Here is a 16,811-nt window from a genome sequence, read left to right as displayed (position 1 = left end):
TGAGGCCTGGCTCTAAAACCTGCACAGCACTCTTCAACCCTGACTCATTCCAGTGCTGGCAGATCCAAGCTAGAGCACCGCCCCCGTCGCAGCCTCCGAGGACCTGATGGTCAGTCCGGAGAGCTCCAGCCCTGTGGAAATGGGGCACAGTGACAGGCGGGGGCCGGGGAGGAGGCAGGACCAGGAGGTGCCCCAGGAGCTCCTTTTGGGAGCTCAGCACATGCCTGCTGCCTGAGTCAGCGGCTCTCCTAGGGAAGAGAAGGAAAATCTCAGATTAGGCTGAGCAAGATTCCTGGGGATCCCTCACGCACTGAATTCCCCAATCTTGACCCACATGTGTCTCTCCTTGTAATTTATGAGGGGAGCTTCACTGGACCTCCTCCCTGATCCGTAAATAGCCACCCCTGACAATCCCCAGGGAGTGGTATTTGAAGACAGAGGGTGTGGATGAAGCCAATGGGACAGCAAGACAGCAAGCTCCATGAAGGCAGAGGGCTCTGTGTTCTCTCTGGTGCCCCGGCTTGCAGCAGCGCTGGGTGCAGAACTCAGGTGCCCTGGCTCTGGCATGTGGCTTACCGGAAGTTCATTTCTCTTGTTCATTTTTCTAAGTGAAGATGATAATATTTGTTTCCCAGGATGACTGCATCACTCATTGTTTCAAAAAGTATTGAGCACCTACTATGTGCCAGACGCCCAGCGTGTGCCCGGCTCCAGATAAAGATAATTGTCCTTGGGATGCAAACTTTCTGGAAATGTGTTCAATGGGAGGATGAAGGCCAAGTGCTTAGTACAGCACCCACACACAGAAGGTGGTCAGTAAATTACAAATGTTAATATTGTTATTACTGAGGATAATTTTCTTGGTATGGGTTGGACCCCTCCTGGTCTATCTCCCCAGGCGCACTTTGTTCCTCTGGATCTTAAAACTGCTCACATCAGGTTCTAATTTTTCCCCACATTCTTCTAACCCACTCTCCCCGCACTTGACTTTATGGAAACGGCTTTGCACTTAATCGATGTGTTGACAGAAACAGACCACCAGGAGGCGCCGCGAATCAACATCCCGGTTGCCGCTCTGCAGCGCCACCTAGAGGAGGAATGCCATGAACCGCAGTAGAAGGAACAGCCCCACTTAGAGGGTCAAGCTGTGAGCTGTGTCTGGATCCCACAGTCCTCCCCAGAAGGGCCCGGCGGTGGGAATCTGAGCAGGACTCGTGAGAAGATGCCTGCAGAGGCTAAGGATCCTGAACCTCCTCTCCACTGGTCAGAAACAGGCACCGAGACGCACAGGGTTTATGGTTTCACCATCCCTTCACCAGAAAATTGCATGAATATATGAGTTAGCACTTGCAAAATCTAGAACAGTGCCGGACCCACAGTCCAGCCCAGGACATAACGGCTCCGGTTATTGCTATTTAATCCTCACACCTACCCCCATAAAAGAGGTCATATTTTTATCCCTGGTCTGGAGATGAGGAAACGGTTTCTACAAGATCAGGAGCCTGAACCACAGTGACAGGGAGTGAGCGGCAAGGTAAGATTTTGACTCCAAATCCGGATGGCTCCAAAACACAGTCACTGTGTCGGACTGGCCCTCATTCTTCCATGTGCTCATTCCACAGGCACACACTTAACATCCACCCCGCCCAGGTGTGAAGGAAACAGACAGGAATCCGGCTCGGTTGCCGCCCTCACCGAGCTCCCCCTGCCGTTGAATTACACACATAAACACGGGGGCATGCATACACACACGCACACACGTGTGGACATCGAACACACGCACCTGTATACACAGAAGCATGTGTGTACACGCACGCCCATGCTCGCACGCACACACACATGTGCACAGAACAAGGTATGATTTCAGGAGAAGCCGGGAGACACAGAGAATCCAGTTTCCCCGGTTTCACACCCAGCGCTGTTTTCAGCCCCCAGGGGGTCACAAACACAGATGTCTCCAGAGGCCTAGCAGGTGTCCTCGCAGGTTCAGATGGAGGCCCGGTGGAAAGGCAAGGAGCGGGGAGGCGGTGGCTTAGCGTCTGCCTCTGCACGCCATCACCTTCCCGCACAGAACTCCAGGGACTCACAGAATTCTCAGTTTGAACCTGACCTTCCAGCTTTTCACGGAGGTCTGCCTGACAGGGTCCTATGGAACTTGTTTTAGTAGCCGTCTGTTGGCTTGATTTACAGCTTCATGGGTGTCGATACCTGGTACCTGGGTCCCCATTGATACTATGGCTCCTGTCCCTGCAAGTGGTGGGGTCAGTAAGCAGGACCGACGGACTCGAAGGCCGTAGTTTTCCTCTGGAATTCATTCATAGAGGAAAGAGAATCCATCACGGTCTTTAAATAAAGAGTATGTAATCTAATGAACTTTTGTTTTTAAGATTTTATTTATTTCACAGGGAGAGATCACAAGTAGACAGAGAGGCAGGCAGAGGTGGGGGGGAAGCAGACTCGCCACTAAGCAGAGAGCCCGACTCAGGGCTCGATTCCAGGACACTGAGATCATGACCTGAGCCGAAGGCAGAGGCTTAACCCACTAAGCCACCCAAGTGCCCCCGATGAACATTTTTTAAAGATCCCTTTGCCGAGGAGACAGTAGCTCACAGGAGGTGGCTTTGGAAGTAAGTAGACTAAGTGCCCCCTGCTAACAGCTTTCGGATTCGATTTTTTTTTAAATCAGCTTTATCATGTGTCATTGGCATAGGGTAAAACTCACCACCTTAATGCATACAGGTCAGTGGGTCTCGACAATCACATAACCAACCACAACACCATAGAGGTCATTTCCATGATCCCCAAAAGATCCCTCGTGCCCCTTGCCGAGACCTCCCGGCCCTGCTTTCTATTATTCTATCTTGTCATTTCTGAAATTTCACACAAATGGAATCACAGAGTATATGGTCTTTTGTGTCTGGCTTTTTTCCCCAGAGTATCAGGCTGTTGGAATTCATTGATATTGATGTGTACATCACGGCTTTGTCCCTTTATGACCGAGTAGTCGTCTCTTCTATGGCTAGACCACAGTTGCTAATCTTTTCACAAACTGATGGACATTAGGGCTGCTCCAGGTTTAGAGTCATTAAAACAAAGCTGCGACAGACGTTCCAGCATTAAGGCTCACGTGAACCTGTGTTTCATTGCTCATGGGTAGAGGTCTAAGAGTAGGGGGCTGAATCCTATGGTGCTTAACTTTAGAAGGAAACTGTTTTCCAAAGTGGTTGTACCCTTTTACATCTCCACCAGCCAGTGTATCAGGAAGTTGATGGGCAAAGCTTCTGGGTCCATACTGGCTCCAAGACTCCAGGTCTGTGAATGCGAGGGCAGGGGTGGGGGGGCAGGAGGGGGATCTAAATGCAGTCATAGCCTCTGGGCTGGTTCTTAAACTGTCTCCTCTCCACTTCAGACCTACCCTTCTATGCTCAGCTTTTGGGAGCTGGTGTTGGGTCTCTAAACCACATTTGCTGTTTGGCAGACTGATTCCCATTCGTTCCTGTCGATAGTAGCTCCTCCCAGGAGACCAGAAGGATGGAGAGGAGGAAGGCATTTACTCCTTGCTGTTTGCTCCCTGTACCCAACAGCACTGCCCTGGAGGTCAATTCTAGTTTTTTCCCACATCCCCAGCATAAGCCTCACAAGCGCCTCCTCGGAGGTCTGAACTTCTGAGTCCCAGCTCCCTGAGGAAACTTCTCCAAGCTTCTGAGGCACCAACACCAGCTGAGCACCCTACCGACCTGTTCCTCCTCCAAGCTTCTAGGTTGTGATAACTCCACTCTCTTCCTTCTGTTCTCTCCACCAGTGAAAGCAGGTGCACTAACTGCTTATTGCAATACTGCAATGTCCCTTTTGCTTTTCAGTCCTCCAAGATTTGTTCAGCCAATCCCCTGTATTAAATGCTCACTGCTAAAATAATTTGAGCTCTTTCTGTTTTCCCAACATGCAGCCAGCCCGCTAGGACACAAATCCAGCCCCTGGGTAGGGCGTCCCCAGGGAAGCAGGACCATCAGGCAGGAGGAGCCCGTGCTGGGAGCAGAAGCTCGTCAATGACTCTTTGAAGGCTGGGGATGGCCTCTAGCTCTAGCTCTCATGGATTGGGGGGCCCTACCCATAAGAGCTGGCTTCTAGACTTCCCAGCCCTTCCCGCTGAGGCTTGTGTGCCAGGAGCACCTGCGGGTCAAGGACTACCGCATTCATCTGTGAATCTCTAGCGTGTCCCAAATGGGCTCAACGAGTGTGTGTGGCGGGTGGAGGAAGGACGTGAGGAAGGGGGCAAAGCAGGTGGATGGGCTCACAGGCCGCATCTCCTCCTCTGGGGTCTGGCCTCCAGGTTCAGGGAAGAGCTTCCTCTGTCCCAGCCCACAAGGAGCACTAACTAACGGCCAGCATGGCCCAGAGCCCGGAACCACACACCCCGGAACCGGAGAGCTTTGCAACAGGAGGTCCTGGAAATTCTGTAACTGCCCTTCATCCTCTCACCCTTTGGCAATCTGCTCCCACCCCCGTACCCCACTCCCAAGGCCCTGAGAACTCCTGCCCTCTGCGCAACCCACCCTTGCCCCGGCGCCCTTCCCCAGCCCTGGTCTCCACCGATTGCTTCAGTTTCCCTGTACCCACGTGCTCCCCAGTTCCTCCTCCACGTCTGGCGGCCCCTTTCTGGGCTCCTCCTGCATCTACTTCCTCAGTCCCCTCCCCATACACCCGGGCTCTCACTGGCTACGGGCTTCATCTACTCTTGTGCTCCTTTTACCAGCCGCTCTCCAGGGGTGCTCCAGGCCCCTGCATCCAACTGCCTCCAGGCCCCCACCGCCCACAGATGCCCCCCACCTCTGCAAGGCACCCTTCCTCCAGGAACCTGTCTCTGCCATTCAGCCAAGGCAAAGACCTGGAGGTCACGTGGCTTCCTCGTCCTCCCTTGGCTGCGATAGCCAATCCCCAGGAATGTGTTTCACCTCCAGATGTCCCCCAGCTGCCCCCTTGCTCCATCCCTACAGCCTCCTGTCTTGCCTGAGCTGCTCCCCCAATCTTCCCATCCCACCTCAGCCCTGCATCTCTCCTCCCACTGGCTGCAGGAGGCCCTTCCTGGAAAGAACTAACTGAGGTTTCCAGTTCTCCAGCTCTCCAGAGAACCAGTCCAGCTTGCTGTCATCCAAGCCTGACTCTGTCCTTGTCCCTCTCCTGTTCCAGCTCGAGTCCATGTTTGCGGTTTGCTGATGCCCCATGAGGCCCACACCCTGTCTGCTCGGCCAACCCCTGTTTCTCCTGAAAGACTATGTGCCATCCCTGGAAAGGCATCACAGGATTGAAAGGTGTTGTCTGCCTGGCATACAGTAGGTGCTTAAGACAAGGAAGTTGGGGTTATCATGGGGGCTCCTACAGCCCCAGGGACCCTAACAATGATCCCTGAGTTGCTGCTTTCATGCCTCCCTCTCATGATGACATCTGATGCTCAGACCACTCAGACCAGTGTTCCAGTGGAGAGGACGGTTCATCCTGTCCCATATCACTTAATAGCAGGACGGAGACCTTCTCCAGCACCTTTACCCTGATTCTTCTTCCCACGAGTCCCCTTCCTCTAGTAAGAGGAGGAAGAGGGGCCTTCTCTCCTCTGCGGCCATACCTTCCCTCCCAAACCCGGCCTCCCTGAGTCCGACAGCATCCCACGGGGGACATGCTCCTCTCCCCTCCCTCCCCTTGGACCACATTTATAGACCTTTAGGGAAGAGCAGAAGGTGGAGGGGTGACCAGAAGGGCGATGGGCTCTGCACACTCTCGCTGCAAGAAACCGCTTGCCAGCTGTCACTGTCTTTGGTCCCCAAGCCTATTCCAACTCTCCCCCCTACCCAGCGGCTCTGACTACACCTGTTACTTCTGTTCCTCGAGTGGTCAGTGTTGGATTAAAAGGCACAGGCACCGCAACAAGGAAGAGGAGGACTGAAAAGCTCCCGCCCGCTCGTTCCCACCCCAAGGGAACTACTGGAAGCCTTCCGTGATTCCCTCTAAATTCCTCTGTATTTCTGAACAAAAGGCTTATAGTGCTGTTTTTGACTGACTGATTGTTAGATATGATCCCTCAGTTTCTTCTTATAGTAAATGAGGATTCAGTGTTCTTTTTTCTGCTGCATTGTATTCAGTCTTTTTTTTTTCCTCTTTGGAAGCTTTTGGAAACTTCTCTTTATCTGTGATCTTCTGGGTTAACATGATGATGTGTGGATTGTTTCTTGCTCATTTTACTACTTCTATGATAGGCTTAACTCAATGTGGACACTCAGGATCTTCAGTTTGGGGAAGTTTCCTTGGACTGTTTGTAGTTGTTGTTGTTGTTTATATAATTTTCTCTGCTCTCTCTCTCTCCCTTTTTAAAAAAATTTCTAAGGAGCGCCTGGGTGGCTCAGTGGGTTAAACCTCCACCTTCGGCTCAGGTCATGATCTCAGAGTCCTGGGATCGAGCCCCGCATCGGGCTCTCTGCTCAGCAGGAAGCCTGCTTTCCCCCCTCTCTCTGCCTGCCTCTCGGCCTGCTTGTGAGCTCTCTGTCAAACAAATAAATAAAATAAAAAATCTTTTAAAAAATTTCTAAGTCAGATGGCAGACCTCCTGATTGCTTCTCTTAGCCAGTTCCTTCCCTTCCTCTTTTCCATCTTCATTTCTTCCTGTTATATCCCAGGAACTAGTTCTGTGACCTACTTTTTAAATCTGCCATTGAAATTCCTATTTTGGCTGCCTTATATTAAATTTCTAAGACTTCTTTCTTGCTTTCTGATTATTCGTTTGTCATAGCGTCCTCTTCTTGTTTATGGATTGTATCAGTCAGCTTTTGCTGTGTAACAAACAAGCCCAGAAATCTCCAGTGGGATACAATGATAAGCACTTCTTCTTCTTCTTCTTCTTCTTCTTCTTTTTTTTTTTTTTTTTTTTTTGCTCCTGCATCTGTGGTTTGACTGGAGTCATTCTGATCCAGGTGATTCATTCTTGAGTCCAGTCTAGAGGGACAGGGTTTTTTTCCAGGCACTTCTTTTATCTTTTTCACTTGGTGTCTCTGTTGCACATCTGCAGCTTTCCTGATGTGTCTCATACTCTTGGGTTGTTCACTAACCCTTAAGACAAATGTACTAAAAATGCTGATCAGAAGCTCTCCAAGTGCAAGTGAGGGTTTATGGACTGAGAGATGTCTGTTTTGTTTTTGTGTCAGGATGGAAAAGCAGCTACATTGTTGGGAACTCCAATTACGATGGCACCCATGAGTCTTTTTCTCTAGGAAATTCTCCAGGAACTTGTCTGACAGCTGCCAGTCTCTGCTTAGGATGTAGGAACAGGCTCGGGTTCCTTGGGAACAAGAGGACCAGGAAGATTTTCTGACCATTTGGGATGCAGACTTCCAATTAGTATCCTGTTTTCAACCCCATGGCTCGTCCCTGCCCTCTGTCATGCCAGTGACCTTGGTGTCCTGAGAGTTTCCTCTCTACCATCTTCAGAGACTGAACCTCCTGCAGAAGGCTCACCGGTAAGCCCTTGGCCGTCAGCTCTCATCTCACACCATCACCATCACCCCCTCCACCAGTTCCCCTTGATTCTGGACCTCACTGGGGTTCAAGGCTCATTCTGTTTCCTTCTCACCGGTGTGCCCTCTGCCCGCTGAGTTCCTTCAGCCTTTCTAAATACGGCACCATCATTCCAAACAAAGCTCCCTCCAAAAGTGTGTTGCAATCTCTCATCTCTTGATACCTCCTTTCTATTCCCCACTTTTGTGGGATCGTGCTTTTTCTACTTTTCCTCTATAATGTCAGCAAGAGCTCAGAAGGGAGAAGACACCAATGTCCACCTTTCCTCTGCAGATGGTTTCTATCTTTGCATGTGCGTAAACATTTTGTCTTCCATCCAGACTCTGCCTAGGAGACTACCCCTTTTTAATGACCCCCAAATTAGCCAAGGCCTTTTCCTGAACTAGGAAGTCATCGTTACCGCCTCCTCCAGGAGTGAAGTGTGACCGACATTCCATTTTTCAACCAGCCATGTGATTTTTTAAAAAATTTTTCTTTATATTTTGCCTCTCTTTACAGGTGAGGAACTTGTCTCTTGGATTGGAGAATGAATTGCCTGGGGCCCAGCATGCCACCTGTTGGAGAGCACCCTCCACGATGAACAGGAAGACACAGAGCAGAGGAGTTTACTCTTTGGAGACAGGCATCCTGCCTGACCCGTGGACACACCCAGAGGCCGGTGCAAGGTCACCCAGGTCCTGTCCAGTCCCAGAACGCTCCATCCTTGCCACACAAGGAGCAAACAACACCCTTCGCTTTTTGATGTGACTACTGAACTCTTGTCTCAAAGGTTAATGCAGTTTGCAAACCTATTTGGATGAAGGTCTCGGGTGTCAAATCATGACTTTTCATGCCACCCCCTGCTGTCTGCATTCTGTAAGCTGGGAAAGATGAGAAGAACGGGCTGAGAGCCCCCTGTCCTCATCCTGAGTGGGCAGCCCCGGGCTGAGGGGCCTTTAAGCTAAAGAACTGGGCCAGATGGGTGTCCACAGTGCCATGTGGGGAGGGAGACTTTCCAAGCCCTGTGGACAAATTCTGGAAAAAACGGGTCACCCGGACCCGGAGCAGGCTTCAAAATAAAAGCCTCCAAATAGTGATCGGCTGGAGGTGGGACAGGGCCAGGGGGAGCTGGGGAGAGGGAAGCAAATGGGGCAAAGGGATGAGGAAGGAGCTTTCTTGGGAAACAGGCACTGCCGTACCATTGCCAAAATACTGCAATGCTTCTAAACCACTGTGTTAAAAAACACTGCTCCTTGGAGCCTGTGCCCCACCCCTTCTATCTCCCTGGACCCCCCAAACCTCTTCACAATCTGTCAACTAAAGGGTTAATGCCTGGTCCATCAGGAGGCCTGCAGACCAGACGATTGTGGTTACAGATTTTGAATACGACCCCTGGAAAAAAATAATGCCATGAACTGACATGGAGGCCACACTGGCTTATGGAGCCCTTACCTTATGCACCATCCCACGGGCCCAGCGTCCGCCAGGGTCTACCCGTTCCCCTCCTGCATACCTGGCTCCCTCTGCTAGGCCCCACAAGCAGGTAGGCTCAAAATCAGGGGAGGCTCAGAGATCTGAGACATGGTTCATTTCACCGAAAATGGAGCAGGAAGGGAGAGAGGGGAGGAGAGGCAGGTAGGTCAGCAGGGGACAAACCAAGGAGAAACTTGCAAGTCAAAGTAAGGAGTCTGAGCTTTATCCAGCAGCCCAGGAGCAGTCACGGAGGAGCTGAGCAGGACTGGGGCCAGGGCCGATTTGTGTTTCTCTGAGAACACCATGGAAGCCCAGGGGAAGATGGGTTGAAACAGGGCAAGCCTAGAAGCCGGCAAATTGGGCATCTGACCGAGTATGTATGCAGGGGAGGGTTGAGAGATTCTACGGAGGGGGGAAGTGGAGAAGGACAGACAGAGGGCAGGGTCATAAAATGTACGGCTGGTTCCATAGAACCACACTGTGTACCGTGCAAGTTCACAATCATCCCCGTCGGAAAGACTGGGGGTGTTAAGTCTACAGAATGGAACCAGGAGCCCACCTTTCCCCAGGTGTGCTCAGCGCTGCTCCAGAGGCTTCCCGTGTAAAGGACCCAGTGGATGTACATTCCTGTGATTCCCATTTCACAGATGAGGATACAGAGGCAAAGAGGGTTATGTAATCAGCCCAAGGTCAGCTACGTGGAGGCAGTGGGTCAGGATGATCTCAGACCATGTGAGAAGAGAAAACTCAGACAGGGACTCAGGCTGGTTTTAAAGACACATAGATTCATTCATTCTGTGCATCTTTAAAAGGAAATCCCAAGAACCCAAGGTGGAAGAGACTAGAAGGAAATTCCAGCCCGATACAAGGAGTTTTCCAAAAATCTAGGCTGCCTTGTGAAGAAGTAAGCCATTAGTCGACGACAGTTTGCAAGAGTGACGCCATGGAGGGTGACCTGCCCGGAAAAGAGGGATATTCTGGAGAAAAGAACCAGAAGTTTGGCTAGGAGGGGAGCTCTGGATCCAGATTCACTGGGTCCACACCCCCGATTGCTACCTACCAGCAGAGTGACATGGGGAAATTTACTTAGCCTCTCTGTGACTCAGTTTTGTCATCTGTAAGATGGGGCTAGGAACAGTGTCTATCTCATAGGGTGGTTAAGTGACTTAATATAAGAACTTACCATTATCAGCACCATCACATCCCCTGGACATGGGTGGCAAATGACTCTGGCTCTGGGGACACCATCCAAGAGCTCGTTAATGAGGAAGAACAACCTTCCTCTGGATTCTTTTGAGGGTCAGGCTGCAAGCAAGTTCCAAACTCTAGATGGTGAGCTGTGCTAGGATTGCCCTCTTTGTGTTTGTTTCTTCGCTGTCCTCTCTTAGGGTTTAAAAGTTAAAAGTCTTTTGACAGTTTCAGGTTGATGCCACCACTCTAAGGATAAATGCAGAAAGAAGCTTGGGGCCTCATTTGGGAACATTAAAAGGATGTCAGTGACCCTTTCCCAGCCCTTGAGGCCAGAGTGGAGGTGCTGGGAGGGGTCAAATTCAGACTTGAGGGAAAGTCTGTCCATTGCCTTCTGGACACTGGACCTTCCAGGTTCATTATGCTCACACCCTTGCCTGTCAAGGTGGTAAAAATAGAAAACTAAAACCAGGAGGTGGGAAATAGCTCAGTAAGTCATATGAGAACATCCGTCTCATTTCTTCATGGTGAAGCCCTATTTCTGATGTAAAATGCAAAAACCAGACAATCTGATTCTTCTTATTATTCTTTTTTTTTTTTTTTCCTAAGACCTAGGTCCAAAGAACAGTTACTGCCCCAAATCAAATTTACCTTGTACACCAGCCGGGGTCCAACTCCACATAAGAAAGCACACTAGTTATTTTAACAGAGAGAATTTGCTTTAGGGAATTGTTTGGACAGTGTTAGAACCTAGAAGGTCAGAGAGGGGACTTCACAGAGCTGGGATCTGGACCTCTTGAGGAGGGGACACTACCTAGCTGGCTCTGGGACATTGAGGGAATGCAATGGGGTTTGGGGAGTGCTGGAAAAAAATTGAAGATGGTTACCAAGTGCTGCTGTGAAGATGAAGGGCCATTGTTAAGGTGAAGAAGTGAGGCTGGTCCCCCATCAGGAGGACTGCAAGCAGAAGAACAAAGCCTGTCTCCCCTCTTCCAACCTTGCAGTCTCTCTCTAGCGCCCACTAGTGGCAGAGCCTAAGACACAACAGTTGGCTGCCTAGAAATGGGTTTGCAGGGTCCCAGGCGCTGTGCCACAGGGTGAATCACAGAAAAGTGTGGGTTTGGGGTTGAGGAGAGCGTAATAACCAGCACACTCTGGAAGGAAGACTGTCTTCACCACTGGGACTTGCAAAGAAATGACGACCCACAGGACCTGGAACAACTCCCAAAGCATAACCTGGAGGGATAACAATTCTTTGAGAAATAAATTCTGACTCATATAAAATTTATTGATCACCTCCTTATGTGCCAAGAACTGTGCTGGATGCTAGGGGAAGGTTTGGAACAAAAGATCTTCAAGGTTGCATGTTTAAATGTTGGCTTTTTCTCACAAAAAAAAAATTATAAGGCAAATGCTGGCTTGATTATTGCCTAGAGGGTGACCTCAGATGAGTCACAATTCTGACTTCGATATCCTTGATCATAAAATTCACCAGTGGTCACCTTATGTGTAGACCTCAGAGCATACCTAGAACAACTGTGTGAGCTAAGGAATATACAGTACCCACACATAGTGGCCTCCAGCTGCGTCTTCCTTTCCTCCTCCTTTTCATTCTCCCCATCTTGGTCCCTCCTCTGCTCCTGGTTTCCTTCTTTTCCTCCTCTTCCACCACCACCAATACCACCACCATCATCACAATCATCACCACCACCATCATCACCATCACCACCACCACCACCACCATCATCACCATCATCATGATCATCGCCATCATCACCACCAAAACCACCATCACCATCATCATCATCACCATCATCATCACCATCCTCACCATCACCATCATCACCACCATTACCATCACCATAATGATCATCATGATTATTACCATCACCATCATCATCACCATCACCATCAGGATCATTACCATCATCACCATCATCAACATCACCATCATCAGCGTCATCACCATTTCCACTACCACCATCGTCATCATCACCATTATCATTATCATCATCATCATCATCATCATTGTCATCTTAGGCACCTGATACTTAGATGCTGTATTAAATGCTTTACATGCATTATTTTATTTACTCACAACAATCCTATAAAATGAGTAAATTATTACCCATATTTTATAGATAAAAAGCCCAAGTCTCAAAGAGTAAAAGGACTCACTCAAAATCACAATACAGAATGGGAATATTCCCTCCATTTTACAGATGAAAACACTGAGGTCCAAAGAAATGGTATGTCTTGTCCCAAATCATCACACAGTTTAGCAGATGACAAAATCATTCAGATGCAATCCTCAGACTGCATGTCTGGAACTTGGCTTGCTCAAAACCCATTGCAAGTTTTTCTATTTTGTTTTATATTATTCATAATACTATATATACATATTATATTATACATAATATATTTTTATATTATACATCATATATATAATACATTATTTTTTAAGCCAGAAAATAAAAATGGGTTTCTCACCTTGTGACCTAGCTTAACCTCATAAACATTTTTTAATACAAATAAATTATATATATGGTAAACAAACAAAAAAAAGAAACAACTTCTAAATTTCCAACGATGGAAATTTAAACTGTTTATAGCTTATTTTGCTGTTACCAAAATGCTCAGAAGAAATATTCCTTTGGGAGCATATGTATATTTTTAAAGATTTATTTATTTATTTGAGAGAGGGAGTACACATGCACGGTGGAGAGAGTAGCAGAAGGAGTAGACTCCCCACTGAGTGCAAAGCCTGACTCCACTTGGGGCTCAATCCATGACCAATGAGATTGTGACCTGAGCCAAAACCAAGAGTCTGACCCTTAACCAACTGAGCCACCCAGCCAGGCCAAGGGAGCATTTTTATAAATATCCATAGATAACTATTTTGTGGTGGAATTTCTGGGTCAAAGGGCACGCAGATTTCTAATTTGAATAGAAATCACCTTTTAGAAGGGAAACTTATGTTTCCTCTTCTCGTTGCCATTACCGGCTAGGATCACACTTTACAGTTTTTGCCAAGCTGATGAGTAAAAAAAAAAAGTATTTCATTTTGATTTGTGTTTCCTTGCTGCTGGATGAGGCCGAGCATACTTTTATACATTTGTTGACCCCGCGTCTTTCTTTTCCTTTCCCCCTCCTGTTATATCCTGGGTCCCTTTTTCTTGTACTGGATTGTCCATCATTTTCTCAATGATTGTGAGCTTTCTGCAAACCAGAGATAACCGGTCCTTTTCTACTATGCGGGTGGCAAATAAGTGTCTTTCCATTTTGATGTTTGCTTTGGACTCTATCGATGGCATTTTTTTTTTCCCAGCATGAGTTGCACATTTTCAAAGAGTCACGTTTGGTGATCTATTTATTTATGGTTTCTGCGGAGCCTCGTGGTTTTCACGCTGTCCCTCTCCTTGTCAGCAGGTTGAAGGGATTGCTCTGGGTTGCGGGGCAACTGACTCGGGGATGGGCAGTGTCCCTGTGCTCGCCCTCTGTCACTCCCACGTGGAGATGCTGTCCCCACAGAGTCTTCAGCACACGTGACCGTGCGGTCTGCTCTGCAAGGCTGCTGCCTCCCCTTTCACGGCCAACCTCGGGATGCACTTGGCTTTGCTTCTTCCCTGACATCCAGTTCCTTTTAAGGAGCTATGCGTCTTATACGTTCCCTAATCCTCCAACTAAATTTACCAGCTCTCGCTTGCAGCCAAGACATCAGCTAAATTAAACTTTGGAGTCGCGGACACAGTGTATCAGATGCACCTCAATGAGGAGTGTTGGGAGCCCTCTGTCCTGAGGGCTGGGGGTCAAGCTCGCCCTGTCCTTCCCTGCATCTTCCTTGACTCAGAGACGCCATCGTCCCACCACTAGGATGCCATTTACCCCAAGTCACTCCCACCAGCTCACAGATGAATCCATCCAACAAATAAGGACTGAGTGCTTCATTTTGCTGGGCACTGTTCTGGGGAAACCTTTGGGCTTTCTTTCCGGGAGGAGAGGCAATTGATGCACAAATACATATGTGATCCCCGGTCGAGCAGCAGAAGAGCCTTGAAGAAAGTAAAGGAAGGAAAGAGAAAGTGAGATGTGGATGGGAGGCCTGGATGCCACTGGAGGCACAGTGGCCAGGGAAGGCCTCTCCCACAAGGCAACACTTGTGCAGAGACCCAGATGAAGCATTACAGAGAGAGCCATGAGTCTAGATTTTTTTTAAAGTATTTATTTATTTATTTGACAGACAGAGATCACAAGTAGGCAGAGAGGCAGGCAGAGGGGGGAGGGAAGCAGGCTCCCCGCCGAGCAGAGAACCCAATGCGGGGCTCGATCCCAGGACCCCGGGATCATGACCCGAGCTGAAGGCAGAGGCTTTAACCCACTGAGCCACCCAGGTGCCCCCACGAGTCTAGATATTTGAGGCAAGAAGGTTCCAGAAGGAGCAGAGAGCTAGAGCAAAGGCCCAGAGGTCAGAACACATGTGTGGTGGGACAAGCAGGGCTGCCAGGCGCTCTGTAGGACGGGGTGGGAGGTGAGGTCAGAGAGAGGGCGGGTGGGAGTCCCAGATGCTGGTAGGTGTAGGTCCTGGGAAAGAACTGTGATTTCCAGGTGCCTGGGAGGCTCAGTTGGTGAAGCGTGTGCCTTCGGCTCCAGTCATGATCCCAGGGTCTTGGAGTCGTGTCCCACATCGGGCTCCCTGCTCAGTGGGGAGCCTGGGAGTCTGCCTCTCCCTCTCCTTCTACCTCTCCCCCCTGACTCATGCTCTTTCTCTCAAATAAATAAATGAAATATTTACTTAAAAAAAGAACTGTAATTTCCTTCCACTCAGGACAGGGAATCATGGCAGGTTAAAAACTGGGAGCAAAGTGGTCTAATTTCCATCTTTATGGGGTTTGGTTTGCATTTTCCCCCAAGGCAGCCTACACTCCAAGAAAGGCAGGACATTGGGGCGCCTGGGTGGCTCAGTGGGTTAAAGCCTCTGCCTTTGGCTCAGGTCATGAACCCGGGGTCCTGGGATCGAGCCCCACATCGGGCTCTCTGCTCAGTGGGGATCCTGTTTCCCCCCTTCTCTCTGCCTGCCTCTCTGCCTACTTGTGATCTCTGTCTATCAAATAAGTAAATAAAATCTGAAAGAGAGAAAGAAAGAAAGAAAGAAAGAAAGAAAGAAAGAAAGAAAGAAAGAAAGGAAGGAAGGAAGGAAGAAAAGCGGGACATGGATTCTTTCTTTTTTTCTTTTAAGATTTTATTTATTTATTTGACAGAGAGAGATACAGTGAGAGAGGGAACACAAGCAGGGGGAGTGGGAGAAAGAGAAGCAGGCTTTCTGTGGAGCAGGGAGGCCGATGCCGGGCTCAATCCCTGGACCCTGGGATCATGACCTGAGCCAAAGGCAGATTCTTGCTAAGGGGAATCTTCTAGTTCAGTGTCGCAGGCACCTACCACCCACCCTGTTCCAAAGTGGGCACATGCATGAGGCCCACCTGGCCTCCACCTGCACCCCTCTCCCCTGTGGGGTGGAAGCCCCTCTGTCCCACCTGGAGACTTGGGCCCAGCAAGCTCATGGTGTGGGCCCAGACTCACCCCTGCAGCCCAGGACTAGGCCCCAGCTATGCCTCCTTGCCTCCAAGGACGGAGTGAGAGTGGCAGGGGATGACCTTCCCATGCAGACCCACAGGCCAGGTCTGTGGGCTGAAGGCCTCAGAGTTGGGATGGCCAGCACACCCAGAGCTGAGCCAAACGTGCCAGCTTGTTAGGCTCACAGGAAGAGCAATATATACATATGTACACTCCCTCTCCCATCATGGCAGGAGACACATACAGACCCCCTAAGGGCAGCTGAGACAGGCGTGCCAGAACCAGCCCAGGAACCCCACTACCGTTTGCTGATTTCACAACCACACGCGCAGAGTCCACTCCATAGAAACAGGTCCCATCATCCATTTCCCCAGAGTGAGGACCCCCAGACCCAGAGCCCATTGGGAAGCCCCAAAATGCGCCATTAAACCCCACCTGCACCACCAAACTGTGCACAGTTTGACTTGCACTGAACATACAGAGAGAATAGGTCACTAAAAATGCCACTGAGTCATCCACAGTGCCCCAATAAATTAGAGTTGGAAATTTTTACACCAGTTGCAGAAAACACAGCCTCTTGGGGGCAAAAATCGTGAATGCCTGACATGTCTAGGTCTGCCTTTTTTGGAGCATCTGGAAATGTCGTGTGTGCAAAGGCACTTCATGCCCAATTCCAACAGAAACACAACTGCGGCTCTTTTCCTGCAAAAATCCTCCTCCACACGAAATTAGCTTTGCAAATAGAGCCGAGCATCTTTCTACCATTTCCATGGCAAATACATTCTTTGTAGTGATGGGGAGGGCGGTTGACAGGAGAAAGTTCTCAGGAGCTAAAATGGTGACTCAGCACAGCCGGGGCCTTCCGAATATCATCAAAGGAAGAAGCTGGAAATGAAAACCACCCTTGACAGAGCAGACTGTCATGTCAGGGGAATATGCAACAAGACTGAGCAGATTAATTATCTCCTGGCATAAAATATTCCTCTGATCACAAAAGAAATCTATCTGCTTGGAAGTAACTCCAGACAATCACAGAGCAC

This window comes from Lontra canadensis, unplaced genomic scaffold (genome assembly GCF_010015895.1).
Source record: "Lontra canadensis isolate GAN:19392208 unplaced genomic scaffold, GSC_riverotter_1.0 scaffold93, whole genome shotgun sequence".
Taxonomy (NCBI): Eukaryota; Metazoa; Chordata; class Mammalia; order Carnivora; family Mustelidae; genus Lontra; species Lontra canadensis.
The sequence above is the reverse complement of the archived record's forward strand: the minus strand, read 5'-3'. Positions refer to the sequence as shown.